The sequence below is a fragment of the Phyllobates terribilis genome, unplaced genomic scaffold, assembly GCF_046119375.1.
Source record: "Phyllobates terribilis strain yellow unplaced genomic scaffold, ASM4611937v1 Scaffold_23__1_contigs__length_19252631, whole genome shotgun sequence".
Lineage (NCBI taxonomy): Eukaryota > Metazoa > Chordata > Amphibia > Anura > Dendrobatidae > Phyllobates > Phyllobates terribilis.
This window is the reverse complement of record NW_027362783.1, coordinates 2,511,971-2,539,136: the sequence shown is the minus strand read 5'-3', so window position 1 is coordinate 2,539,136 and position 27,166 is coordinate 2,511,971.

Here is a 27,166-nt window from a genome sequence, read left to right as displayed (position 1 = left end):
CTGTACCACCAGATTGAAGACGTGAGCCATGCAAGGCACGTGTGTGAGTTCGCCTCAGTGTAGGGCCGCCAACAGGTTTGCACCGTTATCGCACACGGCCTACCCTGGCTCCAGGTTCATCAAAGACAGCCATTGCTGAAACAGCCTGAAGAGCTGTCCACAACTCTTCAGCTGTATGACTGAGATCTCCAAGGCATATTAATTGGAAGACTGCCTGATTGCGGTGAGCCCTGGCTGCACAGTACAAAGGTGGTGTGGATTCGCTCTGCACTGTTGGAACAGGTGTCTCGTTAAGATAGAGGTTGATTGCGCAGGTGGAGGCCCTAGAGGAGATGGAGGACGCAGAAGCAGTGGAGGAAGTGTGAAATAAAGAGGTTTGTTCTGCAAGCCTTGGAGATTCCAAGGTTTGTGGAGAAGCCTCTTCCCCGCATGTCCCCACAGCCACCAGAGTAACCCAGTGCCCAGTCAGCAAGATGTAACACCCTTGGCCATGCTTACTTGTCCAGGTGTCTGTGGTGAAATGCACCCTGGCAGATATAGATGTAGTCAAGGAACGGGAGATGTCTGCGACATGCTGGTGTAGCACAAGCACAGTTTCTTAGACAAGTAATGGTGACTGGGCAACTGGTACTGGGGGACTGCGATGGCTATCAGCTTTTGGAAAACATCTGTATCTACCAGGCGGAAAGGCAGCATTTCCATGGCCAACAGATTTGAGATGGTGGAGTTCAACCTCTTAGCTTTGTCATGTGTTGGATGAAACTATCTTTTACGTGACCACAACTGCGGGACCGAGGGCTGGCTGTGGTGCTGAGAGAGGGCGGAGTACAGTGACACCCACAATCTGCTGGACTGTGAGTGAGGTGCAGTCGCAGACGTTAAGGTGGATTGAGAAACGTGTGGTGTGCTCGGTGAAACAAACACAGCAGGCATGTCCGCTTCTGTTACAGCTGACGGGCTCTCACTCAGCCAGACTATAGCGGGTAGAGAACCAGAAGTTTTGAGGTGGGAGACCTGCGTAACCTCTTTGTCTTCCTCCTCCACCTCCTCAGATGAGCTACTTGGCTGCGTGACTCTGGGTTAACACCAAGTAGGATCTTCAACCTCGTCATCATCCAATATGTTATCCCATTACTCGCCCTCAGAGTGAACCTTCTCCTCTTGTTGCCCTGTCCACATGACCCTCAGGTATCTAGTCTCATCCCGATCACCTCCCTCCGCGATGGTTAACGTCTGGTGACGAGGATCAGGAACCTGCTCGGATCCTACTCCGTCCTGCTCCGAATCCAACATAAAAAATTTTGGACATCAGTGCAGATGCTTTCCTCCTTTTCTTGACTCTGAATGTTTTTAGTACACTTCTGATACCCATTATATAGAATGGGTGAACAGTTCTACAGACTCACCCATCTGTGGTTCGCTACAGTCAGTTTGGCGCTTGGACAGTTGTGACATGGGGGGAAGCAAGGGTAATTGGGGTGCTCACTAGTGCTTTCACTAACATTACCACCTACCCCACCTATACCTTGAACACCAAGCCTTTTCGCCCTTCCACCGCGACCTCTCTTTTTCCCACTCATGTTGCTCAGATACTGTAGTAGGAGCACGCTATTAGCATAACAAAATTTGATTTTTTTTCCTCTGCAACAGCTCTGCACACACCTGAACTTCAGCAGCACTTAATGACAAGGTAAAATATGGCTTGCGGTATAACGTTAATAACCGAAAAAATAATTTATTTTACTGTGGATGACACCTATATAACATAGATTTTTTCCAAACTATTTCAAACTGAGATGTTCCTGCTGTATAGTTTTAAAAACCGAACAAAGTACAGTGAAAGAAATAAGTATTTGATCCCTTGCTGTTTTTGTAAGTTTGCCCACTGACAAAGACATGAACAGTCTATAATTTTAAGGGTAGGTTAATTTTAACATTGAGAGATAGAATATCCCCCAAAAAATCAAGAAAATCACATTGTATAAATTCTATAATTTTGTTTGCATTTTGCAGTAAGAAATAAGTATTTGATCTCTCTGGCAAACAAAACTTAATACTTTTTGCCAAACCCTTGTTGGCAGCAGTCAGACATTTATTGTAGTTGATGAGGTTTGAGCACATGTCAGGAGGAATTTTGGTCCACTCCTCTGTGCAGATCATCTCTAAATCATTAAGATTTTGAGGCTGTCGCTTGGCAACTCGGAGCTTCAACTCCCTCCATAAATTTTCTATGGGATTAAGGTCTGGAGACTGGCTAGGCCGCACTATGACCTTACTGTGCTTCTTTTTGAGCCACTCATTTGTTGCCTTGGCTGTATGTTTTTGGTCATTGTCTTGCTGGAAGGCCCAGCCATGACCCATCTTTAATGCTCTTACTGAGGAAAGGAGGTAGTTGACCAAAATCTCGCGATGCATGACCCCACTCATCTTCCCTTCAGTACGGTGCAGTCGTCATGTCCCCTTTGCAGAAAAGCATCCCCAAAGTCTAATGATTCCCCCACCATGCTTCACGGTTGGGATGATGTTATTAGAGTTGTACTCATCCTTCCTCCAAACACAGCGAGTTGAGTTAATGCCAAAGAGCTCAATTTTTGTCTCATCTGACCACAGCACCTTCTCCCAATAACTCAGAGTCATCCAGGTGCTCATTGACAAATTTCAGATGGGCCTGCACATGTACCTTCTTGAGCAGGGGGACCTTGCGGGCACTGCAGGATTTTAAACCTTTAAGGCGTAATGTGTTACCAATGGTTTTCTTGGTTACTGTGGTCCCAGCTGCCTTGAGATCATTAACAAGTTCCCCCACGTGTAGTCTTAGGTTGATCTCTCACTTTCCTCTTGATCAAGGATACCCCACGAGGTAAGATTTTACATGATACCCCAGATCTATGTAGATTTAAAGTCATTTTGTATTTCTTCCATTTTCTTACTATTGCACCACCAGTTGTCTCCTTCTCACCCAGCGTCTTACTTATGGTTTTGTAGCCCATTCCAGCTGTGTGCAGGTCTATGATCTTGTCCCTGACATCCTTTGAAAGCTCTTTGGTCTTTCCCATGTTGCAGAGGTTAGAGTCTGACTGATTATTTGAGTCTGTGGACAGGAGTCTTTTATACAGGTGACTATGTAAGGCAGCTGTCTTTAATGCAGGTAGCGAGTTGATTCGGAGCATCTAACTGGTCTGTAGGAGCCAGAGAACTCATAATGGTTTTAGGGGATCAAATACTTATTTCTCACTGCAAAATGCAAATAAATTTATCTAATTTATACAATGTGATTTTCTTGATTTTTTTTGGATATTCTATATCTCAATGTTAAAATTAACCTACCCTTAAAATTATAGACTATTCATGCCTTTGTCAGTGGGCAAACTTACAAAAACAGAAAGGTATCAAATACTTATTTCCCCCACTGTATTTATTTTACTGGTGATGATGCCTGTATAACAGGAGATATTCTCCAAACTATTTCAAACTGAGATTTCCCTGCTGTACAATGTTAGCAACCAAACAAAGCATTTTTTAACTGTGGATGAGGCCTGTATAACATAAGAGATGTTCTCCAAACTATTTCAAACTCAGATCTAGGCTACTATATAACATTAGCAACAGCAAAAACTAGATTTTTTTGATTCATCACAAGCTCTGAATACAGCTGAATTTCACTGCCACTAAAAGTACTAGGTGGCTCATAGCAGAGCGTAACACGTTTGCAAAAACATGTATATATTTGGACTCTGTCTGGCAACAGAAAAAATCTATTTTTTTTTACTCTGAAAACAGATGAATTTCACCGCCACTAAAAGCACTTAGATGGCTTATAGCAGAGTGTAACACGTCTGCGACACAAAAAAAATCTTTGGTGTACTGCGGCTAGCAACAGCAAAAAAATATTTGTTTTACTGTGCATAAAGCTGAAGTTCATCCACCAAAAAAATGACAAACTGGGTTAGTACAGCTTGCACTATCAAATTAGCAAATGAAAAAAAAAGTTTTCTGTGCTCTGCACTCAGGAGCTCTGCACTGACAAGCTCTGCAGATAGCAGAATTTCAACCCCACAAAAACAAAAAGTGGCCTTCAAGGACTTGCTTGCTTTATCACATTAGCAAGTGCAAAAATAGATTAAAGGTCTGCATGGAACACAGACAGTACAACCGGTGCACAGCACTGTCCTATGCCATAGGCCCTGCTGTTTGTGTCAGAATCTCTTCCACCGAAGCGCCTATCTATCTAGCTAATATCTTTCATTACACAGGACAGAGCACACTCGGCAGCGTATATCTCCTTCAGTGACATGCATAAAATGGCGCTGAGGGATCATGGCCGCTTTTTATATAGGGAGGACATGTGATTTCAACAGACAATTGCAGAAACCCTTGTGTCTGGGACACTGTGGATGCTTCCTGTGCTCTGATTGGCTAGCCGCACTTTCCTGACTTAAAGTTACCGCCTACAGGTAAAAAAAAAAAAAAGGTCACCGCTGATCAGACCTGTTCTGAGCTATCATCAGCCCCCTACTCATCTGCCACGTCTCCCAGCTCATCATACGCAAGCACTATACTAGCAAAACTGTAAAAAACACTAGCTGCCCCGCAATCACGTAACCACGTATATTCGCCGAATGTTACCGATTTTCCTGTATTTAACAAATTTTGCTGGCCTTTCCGATCACGAATTCCAATGTGGCACATTCGTGTCGAACTTAAAATTTGAGATCGGATTTCGAACATATTCGCTCATCACTAGTTATGCCCTAATTTAGGGAAATGTAAACAGTTCTGATTGAGTCTCCATTAGAGATGAGCGTTGTTCTACTCGAACTGTTCGCCAATCTCAAATTCGAGCTGTTTTGGGCGGTGTTCGAGCCGTTCGGCGAACACGAACAATTTGAGAAAAATTCGGCTGTTCGAGGTTATGTTCGATAACTGTTCATGCACCAAAATCATAACTGGATTTTTTCTCAGTAATGATGAAAATTAATGTTAATACGCAGTTTGAGTGTACAGCGGGGTGGGGGGAGGGGCAGGGGATGGATCTCTGCAGGAACAATGAAGATCTCCATTTTTTTTTTCTCTTTCCCGCATTTACAGTGGGGAGGTGCAATCTGTCAGCCTATCAGCAGTGCACACACGGAGCGAAGTGCTTTTTTTCACACAAGCAAGGGCATGTGTCATTGGCAGTGTATGTCACATGTCCTTGCCCTATAAGACCAAGCCATTTTCCCCGTCGCCACCATTTTCTCACTGCTGCAGCTGCGTGTTAGACGGCACCGCTGTTGCTGTGTACGCTATACCTTGTTAATTTCAAGCCAATTTTCGCACAAATATACAGATAGCTTGGGAGTAGGGAATAGTTGTGATTGCAGTCCTTTTAAGGACTAGGTTACAGCATTTCCTACGACTTTTATCAAGCAGGTCTGTGCTCTTAAATAGATAGATTGTGGGAGTAAAGACTAATTGTAATTGGAGTCCTTTTCAGGACTAGGTTACATGAGTTCCTATCAGTTTTTGCCAGGCAGGTCTGTGCCAGTGCTGTGCAAGTTTTTTTCACAGCATTTGGCTGAATCTAGCAAAGCTAATCCTTTTTGGCCTATTGCAGAGTGTGTTAGTCAGTGGAGTAGCCTATCTGTGTTGCAAGATATACCACCTGTGTATAGAATACCATTTTTTTTACTGCACCTAGTGAAGTAAAATCTTTTGGGCATAGCATCATTCTATTAGTCCATCTATACTGACCTCCATCAGGTTGCAAACTGAATATAATTTTTTTCTGCATCTAGCTCTGAAAAAATATTTGGGCTTCTAGCAGTGTGTGGGACTTGGTCTATTAGTCCATCTATACTGACCTCCATCAGGTTGCAAATTAAAAATAATTTTTTTCTTCATTTAGCTCTGAAAAAATATTTGGGCTTCTAGCAGTGTGTGGGACTTGTTCTATTAGTCCTTCTATACTGACCTCCAGCAGGTTGCAAATTGAATATATTTTTTTTCTGCATCTAGCTCTGAAAAAATATTTGGGCTTCTAGCGGTGTGTGGGACTTGGTCTATTAGTCCATCTATACTGACCTCCATCAGGTTGCAAATTAAAAATAATTTTTTTCTGCATCTAGCTCTGAAAAAATATTTGGGCTTCTAGCAGTGTGTGGGACTTGGTCTATTAGTCCATCTATACTGACCTCCATCAGGTTGCAAATTAAAAATAATTTTTTTCTTCATTTAGCTCTGAAAAAATATTTGGGCTTCTAGCAGTGTGTGGGACTTGTTCTATTAGTCCTTCTATACTGACCTCCAGCAGGTTGCAAATTGAATATAATTTTTTTCTGCATCTAGCGCTGAAAAAATATTTGGGCTTCTAGCGGTGTGTGGGACTTGGTCTATTAGTCCATCTATACTGACCTCCATCAGTTTGCAAATTAAAAATATTTTTTTTCTGCATCTAGCTCTGAAAAAATATTTGGGCTTCTAGCAGTGTGTGGGACTTGGTCTATTAGTCCATCTATACTGACCTCCATCAGGTTGCAAATTAAAAATAATTTTTTTCTTCATTTAGCTCTGAAAAAATATTTGGGCTTCTAGCAGTGTGTGGGACTTGTTCTATTAGTCCTTCTATACTGACCTCCAGCAGGTTGCAAATTGAATATAATTTTTTTCTGCATCTAGCTCTGAAAAAATATTTGGGCTTCTAGCGGTGTGTGGGACTTGGTCTATTAGTCCATCTATACTGACCTCCATCAGGTTGCAAATTAAAAATATTTTTTTTCTGCATCTAGCTCTGAAAAAATATTTGGGCTTCTAGCAGTGTGTGGGACTTGGTCTATTAGTCCATCTATACTGACCTCCATCAGGTTGCAAATTAAAAATAATTTTTTTCTTCATTTAGCTCTGAAAAAATATTTGGGCTTCTAGCAGTGTGTGGGACTTGTTCTATTAGTCCTTCTATACTGACCTCCAGCAGGTTGCAAATTGAATATAATTTTTTTCTGCATCTAGCTCTGAAAAAATATTTGGGCTTCTAGCGGTGTGTGGGACTTGGTCTATTAGTCCATCTATACTGACCTCCATCAGGTTGCAAATTAAAAATATTTTTTTTCTGCATCTAGCTCTGAAAAAATATTTGGGCTTCTAGCAGTGTGTGGGACTTGGTCTATTAGTCCATCTATACTGACCTCCATCAGGTTGCAAATTAAAAATAATTTTTTTCTTCATTTAGCTCTGAAAAAATATTTGGGCTTCTAGCAGTGTGTGGGACTTGTTCTATTAGTCCTTCTATACTGACCTCCAGCAGGTTGCAAATTGAATATAATTTTTTTCTGCATCTAGCTCTGAAAAAATATTTGGGCTTCTAGCGGTGTGTGGGACTTGGTCTATTAGTCCATCTATACTGACCTCCATCAGGTTGCAAATTAAAAATAATTTTTTTCTGCATCTAACCCAGCCAATAGTTTTGGCCTAATACCACAGTTTGGCCACTCAGCTCTGCTCGGTTACCATCCATTGTTTTTTTGTGCAAACAACTCCAGAGTTGTGAATTAGTTAACCACCAAAATGAGTGGAAAAAGGCCTGCTGCTGGTGGAAAGGGGAATAGGCGTGTTGGGAAGGGGAAAAAAGGTTGTGTCCGTGGGGTAGGTGCAGAAGAAAGACCATCTTCCAGCCAAACTAAAATGTCTACTTCTTTTAGCGGACAATGTGATAAGATCCCTTTCTTACGGCCACGCCAATCGCTACAAATTCCAGATGAGGCACAAAAACAGCAGGTGCTTCAACGGATATCAAGTGCTCCTTTAAGTGGGCTCTCCTCCACATCAACTTCAACATCACAATTACTCCAGTCCTCAAAGGTGTCACCCAAATCGCACTTGCTTCCTCACAGCTCCCAAATCTCCAGCTGCCCGTCTGAGTATGAGGTAGAACAGATGGTTGAGTCTGCAGAGCTGTTTACTCATACTATAGCCTGGGAATCAGAGGTCAACTCCAGCGCTTCTGTGAATCCAGACGAGGAAATGATCTGCACTGATGCCCAGAATCTTTATGAGTCGGATCCAGGACCAGACGCAGAAGGTTCTGACCATAATGTAGACCCTCGTTCCCAAACTGTAACTCCTGTTGGTGGAGACAATGAGGAAGACGATGATAAGACTCAAATACCTGATTGGAGCGACAACTTTAGTTTTTTGTCAGGGCAGGAACAGGTTGGCTCTGAGGACGACGGGTGTGATAACGCACAGGGTGATGATGATGAGGTCGGAGATCCCACTTACTGTCAACCCACAGTCAGCCAAGAGATGAGGTCAGCAGAGGAGGTGGAGGAAGATGCTAGTGACGACGAGGTCAGGTTGCGCCTTCCTGGACAGAGACGTAGTACTGGAAGCACGTCAACAACTGCATCCTCAAACACAACTCTGCCTCTCACCACAAGTCGTGGTGGCTCTTCAGGTCGCATGGGTGCTAAGCCTTGCATAGCCTGGGCATTTTTTCAGATCGATAAAGATGACCCAACTCGTGTTATCTGTAACATTTGTCAGCAAAAGCTAAGTAGAGGCCAAAAAATACATAGTTTGAGTACTTCATGCATGAACCGGCACATGGACATGAAGCATAAGTTGCAGTGGGAAGCTCAGTGTGCTACAATGCGGCCTAGCCGGCCGGGCCAACCGCCGTCTGCCATATCTTGTGCAACCGCGGCCTCTTCATCCTCTGTGACTGGGGGGACAGCAGTCACACCTGTTTTGGGGCGCAGACCTGCCACCTCTTTACCCGCAACAGCCAGCGTGATTGGCAGGTCATCATTTTCTTTGGAGGTGGTAACACCAGCTGGTCTTGAGCGCTGTCCGACATCGATAGCACCACCTTTGGATCAAGGCAACCTAACATGTCCGCCTGCATCTTCCTCACAGACCGGCAGTTTGCCGGGGACACCCTTATCAACCCCGTCTAAGCACAATAGCCAGCCCTCGGTCCCTCAGATGTGGACAAGTAAAAGACCATTTCCTCCTAGCCATGAGAAAGCTAAGAGGTTGAATTTCACCATCTGCAAGCTCTTGGCTACAGAAATGCTGCCTTTCCGCCTGGTGGACACAGAGGATTTTCGAGACCTTATGTCCGTCGCAGTGCCCCAGTACCAGATGCCCAGTCGGCACTACTTCTCAAAGAAAGGTGTGCCTGCGCTCCACCAGCATGTCGCACACAACATCACCGCTTCTTTGAGAAACTCTGTGTGTGACAGGGTGCATTTCACCACAGACACTTGGACGAGTAGGCATGGACAGGGGCGTTACATGTCGCTGACTGGGCACTGGGTAACTATGGTGACAGCAGGACAAGGGGCTGCTGTCCAAGTCTTGCCGTCCCCACGAGTTGTGCGTCAATCCTCTTTATGTCAAAGTTCCTCCACTGCTTCTGCCTCCTCAACCTCCTCTCGGTCTTCCACCTGCACCCAAAGCCTGTCTGGTCATGCCACAAGCTTTCTAACTGCGCAGAAGGGATCCTGCACACCTCCTTACTATGCTGGCAGTAGGGCTCAACGTCATCAGGCGGTTTTTACATTGAAATGTCTGGGAAATGTGAGTCACACAGCTGAGGAGTTGTGGTCAGCTCTGAAGAACCAATTTCATGAATGGTTGTCTCCACTGGACCTGAAACCAGGGAAGGCCGTGTGCGACAATGCTGCAAACCTGGGGGCGGCCCTTCGCCGGGGCAATGTCACACACGTGCCTTGTATGGCTCACGTGTTGAACCTGGTTGTCCAGCAATTTTTAGCCCACTATCCCAGACTAGATGGCCTTCTGCAGAGGGCACGGTCGCTGTGTGCTCACTTCCGCCGTTCGCATCCCGCAGCTCAGCGACTTACATCTCTACAGAAGTCGTTGGGCCTGCCACTTCACCGGCTAAAATGCGATGTGCCTACCCGGTGGAATTCAACTCTGCACATGTTGCAGCGACTGTGGCAGCACCGACAAGCCCTGGTGCAATACGTTCTGACGTATAGCCTGGGCCAACGAGATTCAGAGGTGGGGAAAATCACGCTGGAGGAGTGGTCTCAGATCAGGGACCTATGCACCCTTCTGCACAGTTTTGAAATGGCGACGAAGATGTTTAGTGCTGACGATGCCATTATCAGCATGACTATTCCGGTGATTTACATGCTGGAGCACATGTTAAACAGAATTCGGAGTCAGGTGGTGGCACAAGAGGAGGTGGAGGAAGTAGAGGAGGAGGAGTTGTATGCGGAAGGGCTAACATCTGCAAGGTCCAGACGGTCGGCAGCACCAGGCGGCAGGCATGTGAGGGTGGGGGAGATGATTTTACCAGGGCGCATGGTAGCAGCCAAACTAGTGAGGAAGGTGCAGGAGCCCAGGAAGAAGTGGAGGACAAACTGATGGAAGACTCATCAGATGAGGGAGACCTTGATCACATTTCTGTTGTGCGAGGTTGGGGGGAGAGGACAGAGGAAGGAAGCATGATTGTTACCTCGCCACCAACACAACAGGGACTTGGTGCTCCTGGATGCGCAACACACATGAGTGCCTTCTTGCTGCACTACCTGCAACATGACCCTCGAATTGTGAGAATTAGAAATAATCCTGACTACTGGGTTGCCACACTGTTAGATCCCCGGTACAAAAGTAAATTTGCAGAAATTATTCCTGCCATAGAAAGGGATGCACGCATGCAGGAGTATCAGCAGAGACTGTTGCAGAATCTTACATGTGCTTTTCCACAAAATACCAGTGGTGCACCTAGTGAATCTCACAGTTCCAACTTGCCAACCGTGGGACCGTCAAGTGTTCAGCACTCAAACCGTAACAGAACCACAGTATCTGCTGGTAACATCAATTTTGCGGAATCATTTCACCACTTTTTTAGCCCATCCTTTGCAAGGCCACAGGAGACAAGAAGTCTGACACATAGTCAACGCCTAGAGACGATGCTACAGGAGTATCTCCAAGTAAACATTGAAGCCACGACTGTGTCACTGGACCCTTGCTCTTTTTGGGCTTCCAATCTGGATAAATGGCCGGAGCTAGCCACTTACGCCTTGGAGATCTTGTCATTCCCCGCAGCCAGCGATCTGTCTGAACGTGTGTTCAGCGCTGCTGGTGGTGTGCTGACAGATAAGCGCACGCGGCTCTCCACTGATAATGTAGACAGACTCACGTTCATAAAGATGAACAAATCATGGATCCAAAACGACTTTTCTACCCCTGTGTCATCCTGGGGAGAGTAAAAGTTGATGATTGGTTAAAATCACCCTACCAACCGTTTTAAGCTTTCAAATTACTAATCATGTTTATCTGTATCTTGACTGGAAAATAATTTGGGCTTTGTAGCAGTGTGCAGCACTGATCCTATTAGGCCATCTATAATAAGCTTCACCAGATTTAAAATTAAAAATAATTTTTAGCTGCATCTAGCCCGGAAAATAATTTTGGTGCTCCGAGATGCGCAAGACACATAAGTGCCTTCTTGCTGCACTACCTGCAGCATGACCCTCATATTGTCAGAATTCGAAGTAATCATGACTACTGGGTTGCCACACTCTTAGATCCCCCAAACTTTTCGATCAACCTTTTCATTTTAATAAAGACCAAAAAAATGGTCATTTTTGAAATTATAAGCATTAGCAGGTTGTTAGAAACTGAAATCAAACAGTTTTCAACTCAAAACTTTATTCTAGGTGATGTTACATTTTCACATAGGACCCCTTGTTCGAAAGGAGCTTCTGAACTCTCTCGTCCATTGAATTTGTCAGGTTTTGGATGGTTTCTGCTTCAATTGTTTTGCATGAGGACAGAATACCCTCCCAGAGCTGTTGCTTAGATGTGAACTGCCTCCCGCCATCATAGACACTCCTTTTAATGATGCTCCAAAGGTTCTGAATGGGGTAGAGGTCAGGGGAGCATGGGGGTCACACCATAAGTTTGTCCCCTTTTATGCCCATATCAGCCAGAGATGCAGATGTTTTATGTGCAGCATGAGATGGTGCATTATCATGCAGAAAAATGATCTTGCTGTGAAATACACGGTTCTTCTTCTTGAACCATGCAAGGAAGTGCTGTTTGAGAAAATCCACATACATTATGGAGTTCATCTTTAGCGCCTTCAGGGATCCTAAAGGGGCCGACAATCTCTCTCCCCATGATTCCAGCCCAAAACATTACTCCACCTCCTCCTTGTTGGCGCTGTAGCCGTGTTTGCGTGGGGTGTCCATCAACCAGCCATCCTCCACTCCATTCATCTGGACCATCGAGCGCTGCACGGCACTCATCCGTGAACAAAACAGTTTTGAAATCAGTCTTCATGTAATGTTTGGCCCACTGGAGCCGTTTCTGCTTGTGTGAAGTGGATAGAGGAGGTCGACAGGATGGCGTATGTACAGCTGCAAACCTCTGAAGGACCCTGCATCTTGTTGTTCGAGGGACGTTGGAGGCACAAGCAGCTTCAAAAACTTGTCTGCTGCTATGACAAGGCTTTTTTGCCGCTGCTCTTTCAACCTGACGTAATTGCCTGTAGGAAAGAGTCCTCAATTTGCCTTTATCAGCACGCACACGTGTGTACTGTGAATCAGCTACATACTTCTTGATTGCCAAGACACTTCATCCTGATCATCGCACAATGTTGATTGTAGTCATGCCTTGACCTAAACACTCCACAATTTGTTGCTTCTCAGCAGCCGACACATCCTTTTTCTTTCCCATTTTGGCAGAAAATGTAGGCTGCTTAATAATGTGAGAGAGCCTTCTTAAGTAGTCTTGCCTTTCATTGGACACACCTGCCAAACTAATTAGCACAGGTGTCTGCAATTGCTTACAGTGATATAAAGAGCCCTGACACACATCACCATCAATGAGTTTAACTGACAAACAAACAAATTCTTCCCTTATCACTCCTAAACACTTTTTGCATAATAATTTGAAACGCGGTGTACATGTGCTTTTCCACAAAACACCAGTGGTTCACGTAGTGAATCTTACAGTTCTAACTTGCCAACCGTGGTCTGTATGGAATTGTTCAATAAAGGGCCCAAAATTAAGATAACATAGATGGGAGAGGTCTCTATGAATAGGAATTCCTAAGTATTTGATACCCTGTGAGGGCCAGGCAAAGGGAAAGTTGGACTGGATGGAATCCTATATGGATTTAGGGAGGGAGACATCGAGGGCCTCAGACTTCGCTGCATTGATTTTAAAATTTTACCATGTAACAAAGTGATCTATTTCAGCCATAACAGCAGGGATGGATATATGTGATTGAGTGATATATACTAGGACATCATCAGCAAATAGAGAGCACTTGTACTCGGTGCCTCCCACCTCAATCCACCTAATATTGGGGTTATGGCGAATTGATGAGAGCAGGTGCTCCGTCACTAGGATGTATAAGAGAGGGGACAGAGGCATCCCTGCCTTGTCCCATTGGTGATTGTGAAAGGTGATGAAAATGTTCTGACGCACCCCCTGGGCCTTGGGACACCCGGAGCCGGACCCTTTTTGGTGGATGCTGGTGGTTGTAGTCTTCGTGGCGGCGATCCGGTTCCGTGGCTCAGGGCGGTCAAACCAGTGGCGGAACTATTTATGTGGTTTTGATGTTTAAATGTCCGACTACGCCACCCGTGGATTGCGGTCAGAGTGAACCGCCGCTACAGGGCAGACCGCTAAGGCTGGTGTTGTGGGTGCAGCAGAGCGTAGCATAACTCCCCACGGGAGGAGTATAGCCTCAGGGCAGTGTATGCGGAGGATGGGGGTGATGGTGCAGGGCAGCAGCAGTAACGACACGGAGTCAGTGATGCAGTTCAGGGCCTTTACTCACAGTTCTTATTATCCAGACCACGTCTGCAGGTAACGGCTGCCCACGTCGTACTGTGCTCACCAGGTGAGGGGCTCAGACAACTCCCAGATAACTTTGGAGCGCTTCACAGGACCCCCTTTGTGTGTCCTTTGTCTGGCCTTTCTTACCAACACTTCTGTCCGGCTGCCTCGGGCCTCCTCTTGGTAAACTTGGCGCCAGTTTCCCTGACCCTATGTGGTGCCTTCCTAGCGGGTGGAGCAAGGGGCTGCGCCACATAAAATGTCAGAGCCTCCGGTTTCTAGCTGAGGGTCGTTTCCTGCCTCCACTAGTTCGGGGAACGGTCTCCCCCTTTGGCCTGACCCCTCCACGCAGGTGGATTCGGGCGTGCGGTGGCGACTCGCCCGTCCGCACCCCTGGGATCCCTTCATTCCTCGTTCCTGGAGCCTTCTCCGCTCCTCTTCCTTCCTTCTCCCTCTTGCAGGCCTGGGCCTCTGTTACTAGGCCCGCCTCCGGAGCAGAGCTCATGCAGAGCCCCTGCTCCCTGCCACTTCTGCTCAGACTTCTCTGCACTGAACTAAGATGGTGCCCACCTTTTATACTCCCTTCTCAATGCACCCAGGAACTGCTTCCTCCCTGCTCCTGCACTGCAGGGTTCCCGTTTCCTCAGTGTTCCCTCCCCCCACTCCAGCCAGGGACATGGACTGTCGTGCCCATCTCAGGGGCATATTGGTCGCCCTGCCCCACGGCAATGTGGTGTAATGCATGCAGGTGTCGGGTCCTGATCCACACTCCATCCTTATCTGAGAGTGAGATATCACACCTCTGGGTGAGGTGCAATACGTCTGTAGTAACCGAGCCCTCGGTGCTACAGTTCCATTTATCTTCAGCCTAGGTGACGTATTGTGATACAGGGCCGTGATTTTGGCTATAAAAGGGTCCCATAGACCCCTACCCCAAGCTTTTTAAGAGAATCATATATGGCGTGCCAGGAGACTCTATGGAATGCTTTCTCAGCATCCAACGAGAGTATCTACTTACAAATTTTTAACTGCATCTAGCCCAGGAAATACTTTGTGCCTAGTAGCAGTGTCTGCTAGTCAGCGGATTATCCCGGCTGTTAAGCAAGCTACACCACCTGTAGTTTGGACACTTAATTTTTTCAAAGGAAATGCTTCAGGACCACGGGATACTCAGTGAAGAGCATCAGGAGGCACCCCAAGGCATAGGGGCTGGGACTGGCACTAGGATGCCTTGCGGTGGACAGACGAGCTCGATCCTTATAAAAGCTTTTTAACTGCAGCAGCTTTAGTGGACGCTACTGGAGCTGGAATTACGCGGCTGCTGGCATGAGACTTGCCCTCCAATAGATCCTTGTAAATGGATTTAAAGTGTATTCATTCAAATTAGAGGGACAATTTAAATTAAAAAGCTTAGAGCTGCCTCCACCACAGGGGGGCTCTCTCGACCCACCAGCGGACAGGCACCAGTATTGGGAGAGGGGGGCTGGCCGTCAGGGTTCACCGCGGCTCTGGCACAAACCCGGCGACACGGAGGTGGCACGGGCAGAAGCGGACTGGCCGTGTCGGCTTCTCACTTTTTGGATTTTAGAAGGGCATGACATGCCTATATCTGTGTCTCCCCCTCCTTTTACTCCTCCACCTCTTTTCTTTTCGCATGACTATATGTACTTGTCACTTTTCCATGTGTTAGTTGTGTCTTCTGAGCAGTTTGTCTGCTTTTGGACACCTTTGAAGGTGTTTTCTATGTGTTTCTATGTGTTTTTGTTTGCCTGCCATTGGTTTTAACGGTGTTCGAAGGTGTTCGACGAACAGTTCGACGAACAGTTCGGCGAACACACGGGTGTTCGACGAACCGAACTCGAACACTACGGGGGTGGCTCAACACTAGTGGACAAGTAAAAGACCATTTCCTCCTAGCCATGAGAAAGCTAAGAGGTTGAATTTCACCATCTGCAAGTTCTTGGCTACAGAAATGCTGCCTTTCCGCCTGGTGGACACAGAGGATTTTCGAGACCTTATGTCCGTCGCAGTGCCCCAGTACCAGATGCCCAGTCGGCACTACTTCTCAAAGAAAGGTGTGCCTGCGCTCCACCAGCATGTCGCACACAACATCACCGCTTCTTTGAGAAACTCTGTGTGTGACAGGGTGCATTTCACCACAGACACTTGGACGAGTAGGCATGGACAGGGGCGTTACATGTCGCTGACTGGGCACTGGGTAACTATGGTGACAGCAGGACAAGGGGCTGCTGTCCAAGTCTTGCCGTCCCCACGAGCTGTGCGTCAATCCTCTTTATGTCAAAGTTCCTCCACTGCTTCTGCCTCCTCAACCTCCTCTCGGTCTTCCACCTGCACCCAAAGCCTGTCTGGTCATGCCACAAGCTTTCTAACTGCGCAGAAGGGATCCTGCACACCTCCTTACTATGCTGGCAGTAGGGCTCAACGTCATCAGGCGGTTTTTACATTGAAATGTCTGGGAAATGTGAGTCACACAGCTGAGGAGTTGTGGTCAGCTCTGGAGAACCAATTTCATGAATGGTTGTCTCCACTGGACCTGAAACCAGGGAAGGCCGTGTGCGACAATGCTGCAAACCTGGGTGCGGCCCTTCGCCGGGGCAATGTCACACACGTGCCTTGTATGGCTCACGTGTTGAACCTGGTTGTCCAGCAATTTTTAGCCCACTATCCCAGACTAGATGGCCTTCTGCAGAGGGCACGGTCGCTGTGTGCTCACTTTCGACGTTCGCATCCCGCAGCTCAGCGACTTACATCTCTACAGAAGTCGTTGGGCCTGCCACTTCACCAGCTAAAATGCGATGTGCCTACCCGGTGGAATTCAACTCTGCACATGTTGCAGCGACTGTGGCAGCACCGACAAGCCCTCGTGCAATACGTTCTGACGTATAGCCTGGGCCAACGATATCCAGAGGTGGGGCAAATCACGCTGGAGGAGTGGTCTCAGATCAGGGACCTATGCACCCTTCTGCACAGTTTTGAAATGACGACGAAGATGTTTATTGCTGACGATGCCATTATCAGCATGACTATTCCGCTGATTTACATGCTGGAGCACATGTTAAACAGAATTCGGAGTCAGGTGGTGGCACAAGAGGAGGTGGAGGAAGTAGAGGAGGAGGAGTTGTATGCGGAAGGGCTAAAATCTGCAAGGTCCAGACGGTCGACAGCACCAAGGCGGCAGGCATGTGAGGGTGGGGGAGATGGTTTTACCAGGGCGCATGGTAGCAGCCAAACTAGTGAGGAAGGTGCAGGAGCCCAGGAAGAAGTGGAGGACGAACTGATGGAAGACTCATCAGATGAGGGAGACCTTGATCACATTTCTGTTGTGCGAGGTTGGGGGGAGAGGACAGAGGAAGGAAGCATGATTGTTACCTCGCCACCAACACAACAGGGACTTGGTGCTCCTGGATGCACAACACACATGAGTGCCTTCTTGCTGCACTACCTGCAACATGACCCTCTAATTGTGAGAATTAGAAATAATCCTGACTACTGGGTTGCCACACTGTTAGATCCCCAGTACAAAAGTAAATTTGCAGAAATCATTCCTGCCATAGAAAGGGATGCACGCATGCAGGAGTATCAGCAGAGACTGTTGCACAATCTTACATGTGCTTTTCCACAAAATACCAGTGGTGCACGTAGTGAATCTCACAGTTCCAACTTGCCAACCGTAGGACCGTCAAGTGTTCAGCACTCAAACCGTAACAGAACCACAGTATCTGCTGGTAACATCAATTTTGCGGAATCATTTCACCACTTTTTTAGCCCATCCTTTGCAAGGCCACAGGAGACAAGAAGTGTGACACATAGTCAACGCCTAGAGACGATGGTACAGGAGTATCTCCAAGTAAACATTGAAGCCACGACTGTGTCACTGGACCCTTGCTCTTTTTGGGCTTCCAATCTGGATAAATGGCCGGAGCTAGCCACTTACGCCTTGGAGATCTTGTCATGCCCCACAGCCAGCGTTCTGTCTGAACGTGTGTTCAGCGCTGCTGGTGGTGTGCTGACAGATAAGCGCACGCGGCTCTCCACTGATAATGTAGACAGACTCACGTTCATAAAGATGAACAAATCATGGATCCGAAACGACTTTTCTACCCCTGTGTCATCCTGGGGAGAGTAAAGGCTTGATGATTGGTTAAAATCACCCTACCAACCGTTTTAAGCTTTCAAATTACTAATCATGTTTATCTGTATCTTGACTGGAAAATAATTTGGGCTTTGTAGCAGTGTGCAGCACTGATCCTATTAGGCCATCTATACTAAAGCTTCACCAGATTTAAAATTAATAATAATTTTTAGCTGCATCTAGCCCGGAAAATAATTTTGAGGTTCCGAGATGCGCAAGACACATAAGTGCCTTCTTGCTGCACTACCTGCAGCATGACCCTCATATTGTCAGAATTCGAAGTAATCATGACAACTGGGTTGCCACACTTTTAGATCCCCCAAACTTTTCGATCAACCTTTTCATTTTAATAAAGACCAAAAAAATGGTCATTTTTGAAATTATAAGCATTAGCAGGTTGTTAGAAACTGAAATCAAACAGTTTTCAACTCAAAACTTTATTCTAGGTGATGTTACATTTTCACATAGGACCCCTTGTTCGAAAGGAGCTTCTGAACTCTCTCGTCCATTGAATTTGTCAGGTTTTGGATGGTTTCTGCTTCAATTGTTTTGCATGAGGACAGAATACCCTCCCAGAGCTGTTGCTTAGATGTGAACTGCCTCCCGCCATCATAGACACTCCTTTTAATGATGCTCCAAAGGTTCTGAATGGGGTAGAGGTCAGGGGAGCATGGGGGTCACACCATAAGTTTGTCCCCTTTTATGCCCATATCAGCCAGAGATGCAGATGTTTTATGTGCAGCATGAGATGGTGCATTATCATGCAGAAAAATGATCTTGCTGTGAAATACATGGTTCTTCTTCTTGAACCATGGCAGGAAGTGCTGTTTGAGAAAATCCACATACATTATGGAGTTCATCTTTAGCGCCTTCAGGGATCCTAAAGGGGCCGACAATCTCTCTCCCCATGATTCCAGCCCAAAACATTACTCCACCTCCTCCTTGTTGGCGCTGTAGCCGTGTCAACCAGCCATCCTCCACTCCATCCATCTGGACCATCGAGCGCTGCACGGCACTCATCCGTGAACAAAACAGTTTTGAAATCAGTCTTCATATAATGTTTGGCCCACTGGAGCCGTTTCTGCTTGTGTGAAGTGGATAGAGGAGGTCGACAGGATGGCGTATGCACAGCTGCAAACCTCTGAAGGACCCTGCATCTTGTTGTTCGGGGGACGTTGGAGGCACAAGCAGCTTCAAAAACTTGTCTGCTGCTATGACAAGGCTTTTTTGACGCTGCTCTTTCAACCTGACGTAATTGCCTGTAGGAAAGAGTCCTCAATTTGCCCTTATCAGCACGCACACGTGTGTACTGTGAATCAGCTACATACTTCTTGATTGCCAAGACACTTCATCCCGATCATCGCACAATGTTGATTGTAGTCATGCCTTGACCTAAACACTCCACAATTTGTTGCTTCTCAGCAGCCGACACATCCTTTTTCTTTCCCATTTTGGCAGAAAATGTAGGCTGCTTAATAATGTGAGACAGCCTTCTTAAGTAGTCTTGCCTTTCATTGGACACACTTGCCAAACTTTTTAGCACAGGTGTCTGCAATTGCTTACAGTGATATAAAGAGCCCTGACACACATCACCATCAATGAGTTTAACTGACAAACAAACAAATTCTTCCCTTATCACTCCTAAACACTTTTTGCATAATAATTTGGAACACAGTGTACATGTGCTTTTCCACAAAACACCAGTGGTTCACGTAGTGAATCTTACACTTCTAACTTGCCAACCGTGGTCTGTATGGAGTTGTTCAATAAAGGGCCCAAAATTAAGATAACATAGATGGGAGAGGTCTCTATGAATAGGAATTCCTAAGTATTTGATACCCTGTGAGGGCCAGGCAAAGGGAAAGTTGGACTGGATGGAATCCTATATGGATTTAGGGAGGGAGACATCGAGGGCCTCAGACTTCGCTGCATTGATTTTAAAATTTGACCATGTAACAAAGTGATCTATTTCAGTCATAACAGCAGGGATGGATATATGTGATTGAGTGATATATACTAGGACATCATCAGCAAATAGAGAGCACTTGTACTCGGTGCCTCCCACCTCAATCCACCTAATATTGGGGTTATGGCGAATTGATGAGAGCAGGTGCTTCGTCACTAGGATGTATAAGAGAGGGGACAGAGAACATCCCTGCCTTGTCCGATTGGTGATTGTGAAAGGTGATGAAAATGTTCTGACGCGCCCCATGGGCCTTGGGACACCCGGAGCCGGACCCTTTTTGGTGGATGCTGGTGGTTGTAGTCTCCGTGGCGGCAACCCGGTTCCGTGGCTCAGGACGGTCAAACCAGTGGCGGAACTATTTATGTGGTTTTGATGTTTAAATGTCCGACTACGCCACCCGTGGATTGCGGTCAGAGTGAACCGTCGCTCCAGGGCAGACCGCTGAGGCTGGTGTTGTGGGTGCAGCAGAGCGTAGCATAACTCCCCACGGGAGGAGTATAGCCTCAGGGCAGTGTATGCGGAGGATGGGGGTGATGGTGCAGGGCAGCAGCAGTAATGTCATGGAGTCAGTGATGCAGTCCAGGGCCTTTACTCACAGTTCTTATTATCCAGACCACGTCTGCAGGTAACGGCTGCCCACGTCGTACTGTGCTCACCAGGTGAGGGGCTCAGACAACTCCCAGATAACTTTGGAGTGCTTCACAGGACCCCCTTTGTGTGTCCTTTGTCTGGCCTTTCTTACCAACCCTTCTGTCCGGCTGCCTCGGGCCTCCTCTTGGTAAACTTGGCGCCAGTTTCCCTGACCCTATGTGGTGCCTTCCTAGCGGGTGTAGCGAGGGGCTGCGCCACATAAAATGTCACAGCCTCCTGTTTCTAGCTGAGGGTCGTTTCCTGCCTCCACTAGTTTCGGGGACCGGTCTCCCCCTTTGGCCTGACCCCTCCACGCAGGTGGATTCGGGCGTGCGGTGGCGACTCGCCCGTCCGCACCCCTGAGATCCCTTCGTTCCTCATTCCTGGAGCCTTCTCCGCTCCTCTTCCTTCCTTCTCCCTCTTCCAGGCCTGGGCCTCTGTTACTAGGCCCGCCTCCGGAGCAGAGCTCATGCAGAGCCCCTGCTCCCTGCCACTTCTGCTCAGACTTCTCTGCACTGAACTAAGATGGTGCCCACCTTTTATACTCCCTTCTCAATGCACCCAGGAACTGCTTCCTCCCTGCTCCTGCACTACAGGGTTCCCCTTCCTCAGTGTTCCCTCCCCCCACTCCAGCCAGGGACAGGGACTGTCGTGCCCATCTCAGGGGCATATTGGTCGCCCTGCCCCACGGCAATGTGGTGTAATGCATGCAGGTGTCGGGTCCTGATCCACACTACATCCTTACCTGAGAGTGAGATATCACACCTCTGGGTGAGGTGCAATACCTCTGTAGCAACCGAGCCCTCAGGGTGCTACAGTTCCATTTATCTTCAGCCTAGGTGACGTATTGCGATACAGGGCCGTGATTTTGGCTATAAAAGGGTCCCCTAGACCCCTACCCCAAGCTTTTTAAGAGAATCATATATGGTGTGCCAGGAGACTCTATGGAATGCTTTCTCAGCATCCAACGAGAGTATCTAATTACAAATTTTTAAGTGCATGTAGCCCAGGAAATACTTTGTGCCTAGTAGCAGGGTCTGCTAGTCAGCGGATTATCCCGGCTGTTAAGCAAGCTACACCACCTGTAGTTTGGACACTTCATTTTTTCAAAGGAAATGCTTCGGGACCACGGGATACTCAGTGAAGAGCATCAGGAGGCACCCCAAGGCATAGGGGCTCGGACTGGCAGTAGGATGCCTTGCGGTGGACAGCTGAGCTCGATCCTTATAAAAGCTTTTTAACTGCAGCAGCTTTAGTGGACGCTACTGGAGCTGGAATTACGCGGCTGCTGGCATGAGACTTGCCCTCCAATAGATCCTTGTAAATGGATTTAAAGTGTATTTATTCAAATTAGAGAGACAATTTAAATTAAAAAGCTTAGAGCTGCCTCCACCACAGGGGGGCTCGCTCGACCCACCAGCGGACAGGCACCAGTATTGGGAGAGGGGGGCTGGCCGTCAGGGTTCACCGCGGCTCTGGCACAAACCCGGCGACACGGAGGTGGCACGGGCAGGAGCGGACTGAACGTGTCGGCTTCTCACTTTTTGGATTTTAGAAGGGCATGACATGCCTATATCTGTGTCTCCCCTTCCTTTTACTCCTCCACCTCTTTTCTTTTCTCATGACTATATGTACTTGTCACTTTTCCATGTGTTAGTTGTGTCTTCTGAGCAGTTTGTCAGCTTTTGGACACCTTTGAAGGTGTTTTCTATGTGTTTCTATGTGTTTTTGTTTGCCTGCCATTGGTTTTAACGGTGTTCGAAGGTGTTCGACGAACAGTTCGACGAACAGTTCGGCGAACACACGGGTGTTCGACGAACCGAACTCAAACACTACGGTGGTGGCTCAACACTAGTCTCCATCTACTGGATTGGCTTCAGGGGAAGATGTGTCGTTCCTAATTCTACAATTTCTACTGTAGTGAAATTGATGCCACTTTGCTTGTGTCTACCACAAATTTTTGGAAATGTGGGGAATCCTGATTTGGTCTTCATTAGTGATGAGCGAGCACTAAAGTGCTCGGGTCGATAAAATTAAAATGCTCGAGTGCTCGGTCCGATGTAAGTCAATGGGAAACTTGAGCATTTTTCTGGCGGCCCTCCCCCGGCGGTCTGCAGAGGGCCTAAAAATTGCCAAAATCAATGGGAACAGTGCTCAAATGGCATGGGAACAGCATGGGGAAGAACCCAGGAAGCATTTCTGACTCCCAGGTCACTGCTGTCAACAATGTTGTCAGTGTTATTACGCCACTTTTACGGACTCACAATAAAACATACAAAAATGAAACCAACAAGGATTTTCCTTGGAAATATGTTAAGGAACATCCTTTCCAGGGTAGTAAGGCAAAATAAATAACCAAAAATAAAAATGCTCCTCCACACCTTGGGTTATGTTCACACGTAGTGTTTTTGATGCATTTTTGCATTGCTTTCAACCGTGACAAATGCATTCACCGGGAATTTTAACATTTTATAACCTTATCTGGCCATGTGGTGTGTGAAACATCATCAGACACATCCTGTTTCATTTATGATGGAGGGACTCTGAAAGTCACAAACACTATTTTTACAGCCTTACTATTCTTAAAGGGCCAGCAGTCGGCTATGCTTTATTGTTCCCATTATTAAAGAGTGGATCTCCTATACTGTTATTGCATATGTAGCGCCCCGAGGGTTCGGCCGCTACAGGGGTATTGCACCTCAGACCAGAGGTGTGATATTCTACTCCCAGGTAAGGATGGAGTATGGACCAGGGCTCAGTTAGCTGCATACAGCACACACACCCCATTTCCGAGGGACAGCTCAACGGTGCTCCCACAAGACATAAGTGCAGGCACGACCGACTATGTCCCTGCCTGGAGTGGGGAGGGGGGGTGGAACACCCAGTGCTGTAGGGGCAGATAGGGGTTGGTTCCTGAGCGTAGGAAGGAGCTCATTGGTTGCTGGTCACCTGGGCTCATGGTCAGAGGGAGGCATAAAAGGTGGGCACCATCTTAGATCTAGGTTCTGTCCAGAGAGGAGAAGACAGGGAGTAGAGGCTCTGTAGGAGCTCTACTCCAGAAGGGCCTAGTGAGAGGCCGAGGAGGAGGTGAAGGGGAGCTGAGATTTTGGCTCATCTCAGCTCCAAGAGAAAGGAACAGAAAGGAACAGAAACAGAAAGGAACTGCAAAGAAAGAGAGAGAGAAACAGAAGGGCTCAGGAACATGAAGGTGGAAGGGACCCTAAGAACCCACGAGAATCCAGGGTGAAGGGTCAGGCAGATTAAGGGTACCGGATCCCAAGTTGGTGGAGGAGAAACTACCCTCAGCCAAAGACCGGTCATCGTGATCATCTATTGGTGCGACACCTCATCAAACCTGCTAGGAAGGCACCATATAGGACAGCGGAGGACGGGGCCCATGTTTAACCGCACGAGTCCGCGGCAGCTGGACAAAAGTGGGTCACTGGTGAGGCAGGCCAGAGAAAGGATTAAAGGGGGTCCTGTGCCATGCTCCTGAACTGCCTGGGAGTTGACCGAGCCCCTCACCTGGTGGACGCAGCACGGCTCGGGCGGTCACTGCCGACGGAAGTGACCCGGGACAAACGACCTGTGAGTAAAGACCCTGGACTGTAACTTGTTGTCCGTGTGCTCCTTCGCTCCTCCGGCACTACCGGTACTGGGACCTTCACCACCATCACTCCCACCATCCACTACACTTCCCTGGGGCAACACTCTTCCCGTGGGGAGTCACACTACCCTAGCTGCACACCTCATCAGCCCTAGCGGTCTGCATGCAGCGACGGTTCCTAATAACCGCAATCCACGGGTGGCGTAGTCGGACATTATCTGAAGCACGTAGCAGACTACCATTGGCCTGACCACCCTGAGCCGCGGGACCGGGCCGCCACTACTACTACCCCCATCGTTCCCCTATCGCCCGGATCCGCGTGCCCCACGGCCCAGGGGGCGAGTCACATATACAGTGAATGCAATGGCTGCCAAAAATTTGGAGGAACTCCAATGCCCCTTGCAAGATGCAAGAGACTTAGAGGTCACAGGGCCTCCTGAAAACAATGTTCCCATTATTAGGAAGTGGGTTTCACATACTGTTTGCCTATGCAGTGAATGCAATGGCTTCCAAAAATTGTGAGGAAATACAGTTCCTCTTGCAAGAGACCTAGAGGTCGAAGGGCCTCCTGAAACAATGTTCCCATTATTAGGAAGTGGGTCTCCCATACTGTTTTCCCAGGCAGTGAATGCAATAGCTGGCAAAAATTTGGAGGAACTCCAATGCCCCTTGCAAGAGACAAAGAGGTCATAGGGCCTCCTGAAAACAATGTTCCCATTATTAGGAAGTGGGTCTCCCATACTGTTTGCCTATGCAATGAATGCAACGGCTGCCAAAAATTTGGAGGAATTCCAATGTCCCTTGCAAGAAACGTACATATGCTGATATGGTAGATATGGTAGTGATATGGAGGGGGATGTGGAGGACGAGGAGAAGGATGAGGACAAGAGCAAATAGACAAAATCAGAAAGCATATACCCATGTCTGAGTGTGAAGACAGAGGTGCATGGGAATAGAGTTAGACCTCCCAAAAAAAAGACACTGTATTTGAGTTTATGTTACTCTGCTATCATTCGGTGGTGTTGAGAAGTCTTGCCCAATCCAGCCCTTGTTCATTTTTATAACAGTCAGCCTGTCAGCATTTTCAGTTGACAGGTGGATGCGCCTATCGATTGTAATTCCACCAGCGGCACTAAAAACCCCCTCTGACAAAACGCTAGCGGCAGGACAGGCCAGGACCTCCAAGGCGTAGAGAGCCAGTTCATGCCATGTGTCCAGCTTGAATACCCAATAATTATAAGGCACAGAGGAATCACAGAGGACGTTGGTGCGGCCTCATCATCTTCAGAAACTTTTTCCTCCTTGGGAGAGTACCCTGCGCCTCAGAGCCTGTGCGATGGGAGGGTCTGAGAAAACTGTCCCAGAACTTTGACAGTATTCCCCTGCCTCTGCTGGATTGCATGTGTCTCTCTCACCTGTACTGCTTGGTTGTCCAACGAATTGTGACATCTGCCGTCAGCGTTTTCAGATGGGAATTTTTTTAATAATTCCACAACAAGGGCCTTCTCGTACTGCACCATTTTATTAGGCCTGTCCAGCGTAGGAATAAGAGACAGAAAGTTCTCCTTGTAGCGTGGGTCTAGAAGTGTCGCCAACCAGTACACTGTGTTCCAAATTATTATGCAAATAATATTTTCTCAGATTTTCCCAAATTACCTATATGAATTGCAGTCATTGTAATTTTCCAGTCAAATAACTATTAGAGTACAATTGAAAGGTTTTTGTACAAACTGCCTATGATAACAGTATATTTAAAAAAAAATAAAAAACTCAAACTGCACTCAAAATGCATGTTCCAAATTATTATGAACAGTAGAGTTTTCAACCTTTTCATTTTAATAAAGAACAAAAAAATTGTCATTTTTGAAATTATAAACATTAGCAGGTTATTACAAACTGAAATCAAACAGTTTTCAACTCAAAACTTTATTCTAGGTGATGTTACATTTGCACATAGGACCCCTTGTTCGAAAGGAGCTTCTGAACTCTCTCGTCCATTGAATTTGTCAGGTTTTGGATGGTTTCTGCTTTAATTGTTTTGCATGAGGACAGAATACCCTCCCAGAGCTGTTGCTTAGATGTGAACTGCCTCCCGCCATCATAGACACTCCTTTTGATGATGCTCCAGAGGTTCTCAATGGGGTAGAGGTCAGGGGAGCATGGGGGCCACACCATAAGTTTTTCCCCTTTTATGCCCATAGCAGCCAGAGATGCAGATGTGTTATGTGCAGCATGAGATGGGGCCAGCCACCGTGATATCCCCCGCCAGCATCCATAGGCCCGGCTGCCGAGTACCCCATGGCTCTGGGGCGCGTCATGGCCTCCCCACATCCCCCCCAAATCCTGGTATGTGTGGCCTCCCCACATCCCCCCCAAATCCTGGTATGTGTGGCCTCTCCACATCCCCCCCAAATCCTGGTATGTGTTGTCTCTACATCCCCCAATCCTGGTATGTGTAGCCTCCTCATTCCCCAATCCTACTATGTATGACCCCAATCACTGCACACATAAAATAATAAACACTTATACTCACCTTCCTTCCTCACCTGTCTGCAGCAACTCAAGTCGGCATCTCAGCAGTGCGCGCTCTCAGAAGCCGAGGTGAGCTGCTGCTGCCGGCACATTCACGCTTCTCCACGCCGGGACTATGAGTGTGAAGAAGTGTGAATATGCTTTCTCTTTAGCAGCGGGCACTGACAGCAGGAGCCGCGGCTCAGTGCTCCTCCTTGGACGCTACTTAAGAGAATGAATATTCCCTCTTCTCCATGCCCATGGGCGTAGAGAAGAGGGAATATTCATGTCCCTTTAGCAGCGGGCACATGAGGTAGCTGCAGCAGCGGCTACTGCCTGTGCCCGCTCCTCCACCGCTGCAACCCGCTCCTCTGTCGCCGCAGCCTCCCTCCCCCCCAATACTCACCTATCCTCCTGGTTCCCACACTACTTGGGGCCCTCCCGGCTCACGGGTCCCCTTCCAGTCACGGGCCCCATAGCAGTGGCGTGGCCTGCC